Below are 1,371 nucleotides of genomic sequence, written 5' to 3'. Positions count from 1 at the left end.
AGAGCGGAAGTAGGGGCTCTTCCATCATTTGCGGAAGAATTAATGGTGCTGACCCAGGGGAGCAGTGGGGGAGATGCAGACAAGTGGATAAGTTGGAGATGAGACTAGGAAGGGAAGTCAGCAGGACTTTGATGAAGAGTTAAGAGAGAGGATTGAATCAGGAACCTCCAGATTTCTACCTTGGGTGTCAGTGCTGAGACACGCCATTATTGGAGGCTGAAGGCTGAGTAGGAGTCCTGTTCTGTTCTGTTTTCCCCAGGTGTCCAGTCAGACTGGCCAAGGAAAGGCAGACTTTTGATCCCCTGTTTTCCGTTTGCCTGTATATCAGCAGGGGAACCTTTGGCCTCTCATTGCAGTGACGTGTAGGCTGTCAAGTTTAAAGCATAGCTGGAGTCCAACTTCCAGAGTGTGTGTCTCCTCTGACTCTCGAAGAAAAGGAGAGAATTGAATATCGATGACTGCAAAGACTGCATAGAAAAATCAGCAGTCACAGAATAGGGAGACATGTGGGCACAGTGGTCTACAGAAAAACTGAGCTCCCAAAGTTGTAGAAGGATGAAAAGGAGGAAGATGCCATTGGTTCTTGCAGTTTTTCCTAAGATCCTCAGTCATCAAGAATTCTGTCAGTTAAGGCAAACCTTGTGAGATTTTGGCTCCTATCTTAAAATCCCGAGTATATTATTTCCTGCAGGAGAAGCTTTCGGCAACCAGTTCTCAGGAGTTAGGGTGAGAAGTAACTACAAGTAGCTACTAGATGTTTCAGAACCACCATTGACAAGGACTCTGTCTACTTCCAATTGCACAATTAATTCCTGGGCGAAATGAAATGTTTTTGCTTTATTTCTTCCCCCTTTACCTTCTTTTTGTGGCTTCTCTGCTCCTCTGGAAGATATCTATATTTTTATATCTTCTATTCAGGTTTGTAAAGCTATTCTTCAGAGCTACAGCTTGAGTGTCCTCCCCCAAGTTCTTTCAATCAATAATTCTTTCAAAAAATATTTCTTTATCTCAGTACTGAAGTTGAGGCAGTGAAGAAAGTACAGTTCCTACCCTGGAGGAATTTAGAGTAGTACACAGATTCTTAAGCTGGTGTTCATGAACCCCCAAGGGTCTGAAAACCCCCGGACATGGTTAACAGCCTTCGATGTGGGTATGTGCACATCCCCCAAGGAGAGAGAGTATCTGTGATCCTCGACAGATACTCATAGGGGCCAGTGACTCAGAAAAGGTGAAGAACCGCCAATCTGTGGGAAACTGGGTGACAGTGTGGCAGTGTGGCTCATAGTGTGGTCTCTGGATTCAAACCAGTCTGGGTTTGGACTGGGCTGAATCCAGAGACTCTTTGGCTGGGTGGCCTTGGGCAAGTGTTGT

The sequence above is a fragment of the Lipotes vexillifer genome, unplaced genomic scaffold (assembly GCF_000442215.2).
Source record: "Lipotes vexillifer unplaced genomic scaffold, Lipotes_vexillifer_v1.1 scaffold82, whole genome shotgun sequence".
Taxonomy (NCBI): Eukaryota; Metazoa; Chordata; class Mammalia; order Artiodactyla; family Lipotidae; genus Lipotes; species Lipotes vexillifer.
The sequence above is the reverse complement of the archived record's forward strand: the minus strand, read 5'-3'. Positions refer to the sequence as shown.